This window comes from Balearica regulorum, chromosome 8 (assembly GCF_011004875.1).
Source record: "Balearica regulorum gibbericeps isolate bBalReg1 chromosome 8, bBalReg1.pri, whole genome shotgun sequence".
NCBI classification, from domain to species: domain Eukaryota; kingdom Metazoa; phylum Chordata; class Aves; order Gruiformes; family Gruidae; genus Balearica; species Balearica regulorum.
The window spans coordinates 4,088,835-4,100,059 of record NC_046191.1 but is presented as its reverse complement, the minus strand read 5'-3'; the positions used below and the strand labels follow the sequence as shown (position 1 = coordinate 4,100,059).

The following is an 11,225-nucleotide window of genomic DNA, read 5'->3' as shown; positions in this document are numbered from 1 at the left end:
GGAGGGAGGTGTGGCAGTGTTGTCACTTGGAAGTGTCATGGTTTAACCCCAGCTGGCAGCTAAGCACCAGGCAGCCGCTCGCTCACCCCTCCTGCACCAAGGGGATGGGGATGAGAATGGAAAAAAAACTCATGGGTTGAGATAAAGACAGTTTAATAGGATAACAAAGGAAGATGATAATAATGATGATGATGATGATGATCATAATAATAGATGTACAAATGCAATTGCTCACCACATGCAGAAAAATCAGTCTGATGCCCAGTCTGTTTCCAAGCAGCGATCCTGCCTCCCAGCTACCTTCCCAGTTATATCCAGAGCATGATGCTATAAGGCAGGGAATATTCCTTTGGCCAGTCTGGGTAAGGTGTCATCCTGGCTGTGCTCTCCCAGCTTCTTGTGTACATGGCAGGGCATGAGAAGCTGAAAAGTCCTTGACTTAGTATAGACACTACAACTACCCAGCAACAACTAAATCATCAGTGTGCTATCAACATTATTCTCATACTAAATCAAAAACACAGCACTGTACCGGATACTATAAAGAAATTTAACTCTATCCCAGCTGAAACCAGGACAGGAAGGTAAAAAGGGGAGAAATCACACCGACTTTTTGCTTTTCTGTTTCCCAGTCGGAGAAGGCTAGGCGCTGAGGTACTGCTTTGCCCTCCCTGTTCTCCAGAGGTGAAGAACATTTGTGGAGCCTTTTGTACCCTGCCCATGGAGCGTGTCCCATGGACCGTGGCTGGTCAGCAGGCCCACAGGAGTGACCTGTACAGGCAGATTTCTCTTCTAAGCCCATAACCAGAAACCTTAGTGATTTCCCACTTCCATCAAAGAGGTCTTACAGTATTTGAGATATCCCTGCATCCCAGCCCTGGAGTGAATTTAAGAAAAGGTGCTTGTTCATTGCCTTCTGCATATTAATACTCCTTCCTGTGTGTGTTGAAACATTCAAATGCCAGATTATTCCTCAGACTTTCCTATAACTGACTTGCGTCTCTCAGACTGGTCTGACAGTACCTTTCCGTGTGATCATTCCCTCTGTGACGATGCCAGCTCCGGGGTACGGGTACTTAAGCCTCTTGTCCTCTGCAAGGTAACTGAGCTTCCACATTGAGCACTGACACTTGGAGTTTTGAAACTATCACTTGCTTAATAACTCTACATCCGTCATTCTTGGATGAAATCCATGGCAAACAGAATGTGAGAAAGTGAAAACTAATGAGCGTCTTCAAGAAAGGATAGGGAGCTTCTGTTATTTCATTTAGTCCTAAGAGTTTAACTTCTGGCACCTCCATCACATTTCCAAATGGTAACTAAAGGTTGTTACTTTTTCAAGTTGTGCTGTGTAGCACATTTCATCAATTAAAATGCACCCTCAATGTAAAATCACAACAGGGCCAGCCTGGCATGAAGGATGCTATCATGTCATTTTTTTTCTTTTTTTAAAGGATACTTTTGTTTCAAATTGCTGAGATCTTTATAGAGCAGATTTAAATTAAAGAAAACACAGATTTAAATATAACCATGAAAAGAATACAACATGCGTTCGTTCATCTTGGAGTACTATGCAATTTACACTCCAAGTAGAGCTAACTCTGCTTTGTATGCTCTCATTTCATGGTGTTTCTAATGATGATTATTAACTTTATTTGTACTGAAAGGACATAAACATCTCCTTTATTATGTGAGGGTTTATCTAATGACCCCATACAGGTCCGAAGTTTCCATAGCAGTGTTATCACATTGCACTTTTGAGACAACCAAGGAAGGTTTAAGATGAAAGACTCGGCATTGCACAGCAGTTAGACAAGGAGGGTGAGAATTAGGGTAGCTGAGGTCTAGCCCCAGCTCTGTACTGACTTCCTACACTGCCTCTGGGAAGCAGGACAGTCCTCTGCTTCGCTGCCCACAGCTTCTCTGAGCAAGTCACTCGCTGCTTCCGACCCTCTTCCATTTATCTGGGATTAATAATGTCTGTGGGCAAATGTTCCATAGAAGTGTAGTGCGTTAGTGCTTTCACTCATTGTGTTATGTTTACAGCTGCATCCACACAGCAGGCCCACTCTTCCAGTCCTGCATCGCTACATCTGAGGCTGCTCAGTAAATCTGCACCACCATCTCTTCTCTGTCTTCCTTGGTTATGTTTTTTCCCCCTGTACTTCTGTTGATGATAGCTGAAGAAGGACAGAACTGGTGAAGGATGAAAGCAGTGAAACACAATCCAATGTGTCAGTTACTAAACTTACCAAAATGTCAGTCAGGTGATAAAAATATGAATTGCAAGGGTTCCAGTTTAGGCATTTTTACCAGTGGACTGAAATGAAAACCAAAGTCCTTTCTGTTACAAGACAGCATCTGGTCTCTTTGCAGGTCCTCATTCATTAGACATTGCCTACCAAATCCTAACTTGAACAGAAATGAAGTCAAGCACCTTGCTCCATGCACAACCAGCGTTCCTTGTTTCCCCTCAGCTCAGGCTGAGCTTTGCACATTTTTGTTGCAGTTGATATCAGGTAACAAACCATCATAAAACTCTCTACCTGATGCAAATGATACAGCAAACAGCCACCTAGCAGAGAAGGCAAGCCTATTACCCAAATTAGACCGGTTTGAATCACACATCAAAAGAAATAGAAATTTAGACAACCCCTACCTCTTCACAAGGGCACATCTTCATTCAATCCTGCTTTGGCGCTGGCTCAGCTGTCTCATCTGTAAGTGACATTAGGTCCAAGGGCGCTGATAGCAAAGACTTCCCCCGCTATCCAAAGGAAGGCTTCCCTGTGCTAGAGGAGAAATCCAAAGCTGTAAAGATGTTCAAATCCCACGACATTGACAGCTCGGACGTTTCTTGGAAATGCTCTGAAACAAAACTGAATAATGATAGGCGGTTTTGTTGTTTTTTAAAGTTGTTGATATTTCGTTTGTTTTCTTTTTACATCAGACAAAACTATATCATGATGATTTCAGCTGCAAAAATGATCAATAGGAGAGGTGGGTCAGCCAGCTAAATAAATGCAAGCCTTGCTGATCTACATGGTAACTGTCATATAGCTGATCTGCACCAGCTTATGCTAGCTAAGAATATGGCCTTTTGTTTCTATTTTAGTAAAGTTTGGGAAAGTTTCAGATACTAATTTTTGTACCATCTCTTTGAGTGAAGAGTAATCCTCCACAGAAACCTGAAGCTGTTCCAAAGCTGATTTACACAAAAACTGCATTGATTTTGCTAGAGGAATAATTTTGCGTGACCTCAAAGTCCCTGAATTTCCCAAGTGTGCTGGGTTCAAGTAAATAGTGAACTCGGCCTCCTTCTGAGTCTATTAGCACTGCCTGGAATCATTTGTATTCACAACAGTTTTCCAGACTGAATGCAGGACCAGGATTGAGGTCTGATGGAACGGGTAGGGACAAAAGTAGGTCAGGCTTGGAATCCTGCTTTACCAGCCTGCACGCTTCAGGACAAGTGCAGATCCCAAACGGCTGCAGGACTAGCGATGATTTCTGTCTGAATCACTACTTAAGATTCCATGAGCAAAACGATGCACTGGTTCTATTTTCACAAGTCTGCTCAAGTGCTTGTGAAATAGATTTTTGGTTTTATATACATGTCCTCCTTACTGCAAATACTGTGTGCTCAGAAAGAGAAAGAGCAATTTTTTTCTATTGATCAAGCGAGCAAACAGCCATTCATTTAGCAGAGTATCTGTATGTTCCATACAATTCAAATGCTGCCTATTCAGCTAGTCAAATATCTTTGTTCTATGTCCAAGTAGGCATTTATTCATCACTACATAGCACTGCAATTCAAAGGCTCAGATGTTTAAAGATATATATAGGCGATATTTGGCTTGCCCTGGCATGCCTGAATGACTTGGACAGCTAAGTCCCACTGGACATCTAAGTCCTCTTGTTAAAGGGCAACAGAAACCTAGGTTCTGATAGCTAACTTTCAGGCACCTACATCCCTTCAACTATATCTCCTAGATGTTTAAAGGATCTATTTTCTGTGACCGTAATAAGCATATGTAGCATGGATAGATGCATGCATATCAATTCAAGGGATGGGCATATGCAGTGACCTATTCTGCATTCTGAAATTTGCTGGTATAGAACCAGAGCAATTATTTAATCTGTACATACAAGAATTTAACTGAGAAGCTACAGCTGGCGTGCTGCAGTTGATACTTATTAAACACATAATCATTTCAATCTTACCTTGTGCTTCCCCATCTGTTTGTATCAACTCTGTATCTCATCTTCCACTCAGACATGAGCTCTTTGGGATAGGGACTGTCCTTTCACTGAGTTTATACAGTTCCAAGTACCACAGAGCTCCAAACCTGCACCAGAACAGAGAGATTATGCACTCACCATGGAAACTTTCAGTGTCGTAGAAGGGGATTATTTTCAATATTTCTATGTGATGGATTTACTTGGAGAGTTACTTGGAAGATGTTTCTGTTAGGTATTTAAGGCCAGAGCTTTTGATCATCTAGTCTGACCTCTTGTATGCCACAGACTGTAGACGTTCATCCTTTTATTCCGAAGTGGAGGAGAGTGATGTATGTTTGACTGGAGACTAACTTCTGGAAAGGCATCCAGTTTTGTTGAGATGAGATCAAAGGAAAATAGAAAGAGATGTTCTTCTCATCTCTGCAATAGTTTGTCCCAGTGATCCACTGCCATCACAGCTGAATGTCTTGTGCCTTGTTCCTAGTTCTAGTGAACTCTTACAGACGTGCTTGTCTCTGCTAGACAGTTGTATCTTACAGAATTTGAATAATAAGAGTAGTAGTAATGCATAAACACCTCGTCGCTATTTACATGATATCTGCATCCAGTGAGGCAGCGTTCCAAGTGACACAGGTGTTGATATCAAATTGAGAGTGGCTCAGCCTCTCTTGGCAATAATAAAAAAGCTGCAAGTCTTCTTGCTTCACCAACGTCTACTGTCATCTCCAGAAAACCACAAGTTTCCTTTGCTTTTACTTTGGTTTCCAAACACGTGAACAGAAAAGACACCAACCTTTCCCAGTCCTGCCTTGTGTGACACTATAAAAGCACAACTACCTAGGTGTGCTCCATAGCGCAACTGCCAATTTTAACTGGGGATTCTCCCTTATTATCTCCTGAGTTTGCTCAGACCAGGGTTCAAAGCATCTCCAGAGGAGCTTCCTTCTCACAGAGCAGCTTGTAGACGGCACAGTGTGCTCCACTCACTGGCATCTGCCAGCAGACGAGGACACTTGACCTTCTAGCCCTTTCTTCCCTCCTACAAGGTAGCCGCTTTGCCCGAAGAAGGTGCAGAGAGCACAGACACTATCTTCAATTTGCTATTGTGCGTGTGTGGTTTTTTGGAACCAACTCAACATATGTGAAGGAGAGTTTAACCAGAAAAGGAAATATAAGCAAAGTGGTTGCATCCTTTTGCAATCAACTGTTTTCAAGGCTGGCCGTCATGTGCTTAATGAGAAGACTTTTTCCAGTTACCAATGAATAGTTTTATTTTACGTAATTGCAACCATTTCAGTATGGCAATTAAGATAGAATGTTACCTTTGGGATGGGATCAATTAAAGGTTTGAAAATTGAATTTGGGATCATGATTAGTCTCTTTTACATCGCTTTAGTATTCTAAAATATATAATTGTATGATTCAACCCTTTTTCATACATATAGTAAATATAACCTTTCAGGGTTTCTTTTTAAGCAGAAACAGATTTCTAGAGGCCTACCGGTAACGAAAACCATAGTGTAATGGGGAAAAAGGGTTTCCCTATTTGATTAGAGGAGATTTTAAACTTATAGTACATGAAAATGTTGAATTTAATGTAATTGGTTGTCGGATTTCTTCAGAATTGAAATCATTATGCCCTGGCCACTTTCCAAGACATCCTTTCTTTATTTTCTTTTCTTTTCTTTTTTTTTTTTAAGTTACAATTCAAAACAGTGTGGAACACGCTATAATGTTGTAGTTGGTCATGTAATGTCACTGAGGCTGACTTCTGAATGTAGACAAAGGACTTCATGTACCGGAGTGCTCCACCAGTGGAAAATTGATAGCAGCATGAGATATGCTATTACAGGCTTTTTGTTCTACCTCCAAATTTGTGCTGACTAAAGTGCTTTTGTGCCTGCACAGGAGAAAAAAATCTGTCTAGAGGAGGCTGGAAGCTTAAAACAAATGCGGTATGGAGGGCATAGATTCTTAAGCAGGACTGCGTGAATTTAGCTGGAGCTCACTAAATAACAACCAAAGTGCTTTATTTTTGTCAATTACTATTTCCTGAAAGGACATGAATCACAGGGAAAATGATCAAGCAGCAAAGAATAAAATTCTCTCCAAGACCAAAAAAGTAAAATGAAATAAAAGAATTAAGCAGTGTTTCCTAACTCTTGACAGTCCAGCTTGGAGTTATTGCCAGGTTTGTACACACCACAATCTATTCAAGCATTACTGAGAGATAGGAACCAGAGATGCAGTTTGAATGCAAATTAAGCATGCACTTTCTTCCAAAGCAGCTTGAAAAAGTCAGCGTGACCATGGATATACGCCCCCTTCCTCCACCCTCCTTCCTAACATAAATAAATCAGCCAAATAGCACCATCGCCACTGCCCCCACACCCAAACTGGAGAGAAAAGGCCAAAATAAACATTGTTAATCATGAACAATTCATCTAACTTTACGTTAGTGACACTGGTGGAGTGTCTCAGGGACAAGACAGTGTATAGCAAATGGCGAGTGCATGTTTCGGGTGACTTTGCAGATCCCTGGACAGTAGAATTGCCCTTGGAAAACCACAATGGCCATGATCCTTCATTTACTCCAAATAGTGCCTTTTTGGAATTTGGGGAAGGAAATTGGGGCCCTTTTCTGTTCCCATCCCAAGCCGCCACAGGCAGGCAGCCCCAAGGAACTGGCCCTTCCTTGCGAGACCACATGCACGATTGCAATGCCTCTGCTTTTGGTGTTTTTTCTCCTCTTCCTGGCCCTCTCCGATGTCACACACTCATTTTCCTTTCCACTTCAAAATAACTAAGTGTCTTCCCTCTCCTTTCATTTTCCCATTAGCCCAGGGCACCGTGCACTCTGTGTCCCTGTACGGTACGCAGCCCCGGCACTGCCTTAACAAGCAAATCTCTTTTTTTCTTAAACACAAGGCTGGGTTCTCCTTCTGACCTGGCAGGGTTTTGCTTTGAATTTTCATGTGAATCGCAAGGTGCAAGGTTAGATAGTTACAGACAAGGTCACTTCCATTCACAGCAGCGACAGTGGGAATGAGTAACCTCCGAACCATCCGCAGCACTTGGTCATATTTATCTATAGTTCTATTGGAGAATTCGTTCACCTCCACCCGGATAAATTGAGCTGACATCCTGAGGGGTAACTAAATGGCAGTTACAAAACAAATGGACCAATAGTCTATTTAGCCTAGTCAGTGTGATCAGAATATATCCTTCAAAATAAAATACTACTGGATGGGGTATGGGAGTCCTCCAGATGGCCAAGTGGATAGCTTTCTAAGGTCAGCATGAATATTTAAACAGCGTTTTTACAGTGCAAGCATTAAAGGCACAAAGTTGGAGTTGCTCGTGGTATCCATGGAACCCAGATCACAAGCAAGGATTCCCCTTTACCAGAGAAAGGCAAAACAGCCAGGCTTATGTGATTATTGAAGTATATTTGAAATTAATTAATTAATTAATGCAGGTTTTTCAGCTACGGGGGTTTTGCATGCTGGCTTTGTGCTAGCTAACGACTGCACCAGAGACTTGCCACATTTGGAATAGGTGCTGGGATGACATCAATGGTAGCAAACTGTTAAAATCAGTGGTTACTGATGGAGTGGCTGCAGTAGGCTGTGCAGTATCTTTTGCAGACTCCTCAGTCACCGCTGCATTTAGCTCACCCTGCCTGGGTGAGGCATGCAGTACCCAGGGGCATCAGCAGTGGGGATATTGTGCAAAACAACGCATTTCCCAGGGTGTTGCATACCACACAAAGGTTTACACTCACTCCTTCCCCAGAAAGAAGCATGTGCAGAGGCCGTATTGAAGTTAGGAGCCATGTAACAACGCATCTATTCCTTGAACTTTATACCCGGGTCATTATACTCTTCGTTCCCAAACAAGCAGCGTTTTTCACTTAGACGAGCTCCATTTTTTTCCTGCCAGGGTGTTACCCCTGCATGCCCTGGGATCCTGACCTGTGTCCTCACTCCTGACAACCCTCTCACCAGCAGCATGTACTTGCTATCACCCAAAGAACCCCCTTCTGAAAAATAATCCTGCTTCCATTAATTCCTCCCTTGAAAGAAAAACACAATAAGAAATGAATTAATATTATTATGAATCCAATAACCACATACCCATCCTAAAATTATACAGCTATGGTTTACAGTCTCTGGGATGAACCTCCCAAGGGTTCACTACTCCTAACGAGTCCATGAAAGGCCACTAGTAAAGCAAACCTACTCTCCATGGACTTAAATTCCCTGTGCATGGATCTGTACCTCCAATGGAGGTCGTCAAAGTAAGAAAAGACTGAAATCCAGCTCTATGCAAGATGGAATTCAAGCTGAGTTATTACATAAATACACAGCCTCATCTAAGGACCTCCAACGCAAGTCTGGTTTTCATTGTTGTTAACCTGTATTTTGTAACAAGATCGTGCCCATGTCTCAGCCCGGGCACCCAAAGGCTTTGAGATGTTCTGAGTCCAGGTCAAAATTTTTACAGCGTAAGCTGCAAATCAACAGGGCCCTGGCTGCTATATATCAACTTGATGATAAGGTGTTACTATTGGAGCCAAGCAATTTGAACAACGTGACTTCAACTTTCTTAAAAAGTAGGTGACTAAAATGAGATAAGGGGGAGCCGCAGTCCATGTGTTCTCAGCACATTAGCACTATTTACAACAGTAACAACAAAAAGTGTATAATCTAACAATGATCATTACAATCTACATGTTGTTTCTTTGATCTTTGAATATTGCTTTACTAAACAGACTTCTGGTGATTTCTTCTTTCTTTTTTTTTTTTTCCATCTGTCTTGCTGAGACTAAAACCCACAAAGTGTGCATTTTTTCAGTAAACATAGTGTCTTCTGTACTGTGAGATTTATTCCAGAACTTAGCGCCGAGAGTTACTGCAAGATAACCAGGAAAGCAATCTCTCTCTTGCTTCCTTGCTTGCTTTCCTACCTTCTCTCTCCGCATAACCATAGCAAAGACATGAAAAATACGGTGAATTTAAAGGGATTTTTTTTAAGCCAATCTCAGAAAGCTACTTTTAAAAAAAAGGCAAGCCTATAGAAAGTCCTACATAATATTATTTCTGTTTTTTCTCACCTGCTGGCTTGTGCTGTCATTTGTTAGCTTTCCCATCACTGACCAGGAAAACTAAGCTTCATTCAGAGTTTAATTTTTGTAGCCTTGTTGCTTAGCTTAGAGCACTGGCCAGAGCTCTGCATGAGGAGTGCTGTACGTATACACCTGGATGTATAGCTGCACATACATACCTGTCATCTCCGAAACAGCCTCTGGCATTTGGCGATACTTCTCTGATACGCAACTGCCTCCTTGTTTCAGGACGATGGAGATGATGAGGCAAGGGGTTGCACTGGTTTTATTCTGGGCTGTGTCAGCAGTGTGACACCGTGCCAGCTCAGCCCAGGGCATGGTGTCCCCCCGCCTGGCTGTCCCAGGGAGGGAGGGTGCACTGTCCCCGCTCACTCCTGGGCACAGAGACCTCTGCTCAGGTACCATGCAGTAAGTAAAAGACTCTTCCTCCTCCTCAGACCCTGGTATTACTTGTATCAACCCTACTCCTCTGCCAACAAGAAAAGAAGCCAGCAGGATTTGCTTTCAAAGCTCCATCCTTTCCTTGATCCCACACTGCCCAGCTGCAGTCCCAGGACATTTCCTCTGGCTGGGGGCTAGGCAAACAGTTTTCTCCTCAACCGACAGACATCCCTTTGCTTCCTGAGCCAGCCTTGGGTGCTACTCTATGATTGGGACCATCTCTCCTGTTCCAGACACCAGCAAGCTACATCTGGGTTAGATTTAAATCTTCCTCTTGGCCAAAATCTTTCCTGACTCAGTGATTTGAAATAGCTGTTTCCGTCCCAGACTCCTGCCCATCTTCCCCTCCTGTCCGTGACAGAAAATAAAAATAGAAACAGCACTAAAATACATTCTCTAAAAGTTGTCAGAGGGGGAATTACACATTTTGGTTAGTAAATGTGATTACTTGTGGGAATTGCTCCTTTGAAACCAAACCAGCAAGAGGAAGGCCCTGAATTCATCTGCCTGGTGCTCAGCTGACAAGTACCTAAGTCAAGTCAGTCAGTGACCCCCTTTGTAGTCTGTGGTAAAAAGCAAGCCCTTAAAGTAAGCTAAATTACATTCAAGTGGGCATGTTTCTCTCCATTGGCCAGCAAGGGATATTAAAATGACCACAATCCTCACGTAGGTGTCTTGCTTAAGTATCTCCTCTTAGGCAGGAGAACTGAACCCAAGCCAAAAGCTTTGCAGCTAATGCCCAGGCTTGACTTAGCGATGCTAAACCTACCGAAACATGATTTCTAAACCAGTTGCTACTGTGGGCTTTGTTTTTTCACATAGGGTGGTATCACCAGTCAAAGATCAATACTGATGTTAAACAAAGTCGTGTTAAGTTTCTAAAGGAGCGGTGTGTCTGGCCTACCTTCATCACAGCTAGCAACGTTGGAGCCAGAAGTGTGGTGGCAAGTCTTCTGTTCCAAGCCGGAAAAACGGGGAGGTGATGAAATGAGCATTCACCTGAGGCTCTGGAAAACTGGAGACAGATGACGGTGCATTGTACTAGGCAGACACTTGCTGATGAGCAGGAGCGTGCATTGATGGATACTAGCAGCAGGGAGACTTGCTTCCTTTCATATTGCAGGACTAGCCAGTTGGATTCATTGTACACCAGAGTCCCTGCAAAAATAACTGGCGTTAAATGTTTTGCAGTGGCTACTTTTAACAAGCAGGAGGGAGCAGTTGCCTTCCTGCAAATCCGGCACCTCCTGACCTACTTCTTAATAGGGGCTGAAATCAAAGATCCTTTATGCTGCTGCAAGTCTTAAACTGGGAAGCCGTTCCAGCAAGCAAGAAGTCCTGAGGCACTTCTCCGTGTCCCTTGTATGTTCTTTCTAGCCTTTGGCTACTCATGGAAAGAAATGCCTTTCTACTT

The 11,225-nt window shown here is 42.8% G+C and overlaps 1 long non-coding RNA gene across 1 annotated transcript; it reads right to left on the bottom strand.

Moving 5' to 3' along the window:
• Nucleotides 1-936: 936 nt before the first annotated feature.
• LOC142602839 (uncharacterized) lies at nucleotides 937-10,964 on the bottom strand. The gene is made up of 3 exons (XR_012836658.1): nucleotides 10,716-10,964; nucleotides 4,225-4,349; nucleotides 937-2,792 (listed from the first exon to the last, which is right to left on the bottom strand). It is a non-coding gene; the product is annotated as an uncharacterized LOC142602839 (long non-coding RNA).
• Nucleotides 10,965-11,225: the final 261 nt, after the last annotated feature.